Genomic DNA, 574 nt, shown 5'->3' on the forward strand with positions numbered 1-574 from the left:
CAAAAACACAAACCCCGGGTAGCAGACGAGATGTATCCAAAAGGGGAACCCCCCGGAGGTCCACGCAGGCAGGGCAAGCAGGGCTACAACGCAGCGAAAGCTCGAAGCAGCAGTGGGGCAGGGTGGCCACAGCCTGGCCTCCAGCAGGGCAGGGAAAGCGGCTTTGGGATCCCGGCGTTGTTTCCAGCAGAAAAAGAAAAAAAAAACGGCCAAGATGAGGAAACCGCAGCTCCTTTCTCTGCAGCTCTTCTCTCCGGACGCTCAGAGCGAACTGACCCCACACCCGGGTGTAGACAAAGGAGTAGCCAGGCCCGCCCCACTCCCCTTTTTGTCTTTCTTAAGTACAGCTATTTGTCCCCTAGCAACATGCCTATGGGAGAAAATTCCTTTAATAGGAAAAAAACTAAAACTAAACTAAAACCCCAACACGTATCAGCATCAGAATGACTTGAATTATCACTTGGGTAGAATTGGGTCTGTTCCTACAAAGATCTGTGCACAGTTCTAGCTGCAAAAGGATGAGAGCTCCTTGCAAGGTAAATGGGAGTCTCTGGGCACTAGGAATTTCTGCTTC

General features: G+C 51.2%; 1 protein-coding gene across 6 annotated transcripts in view; it reads left to right on the forward strand.

Moving 5' to 3' along the window:
• Nucleotides 1-574, forward strand: part of P4HA2 (prolyl 4-hydroxylase subunit alpha 2) — a 26504-nt gene that overhangs the window by 25346 nt on the left and 584 nt on the right. The gene's annotated exons all lie outside the window — the stretch shown is intronic.

Source organism: Corvus brachyrhynchos, unplaced genomic scaffold (assembly GCF_000691975.1).
Source record: "Corvus brachyrhynchos isolate BGI_N302 unplaced genomic scaffold, ASM69197v1 scaffold381, whole genome shotgun sequence".
NCBI lineage: Eukaryota > Metazoa > Chordata > Aves > Passeriformes > Corvidae > Corvus > Corvus brachyrhynchos.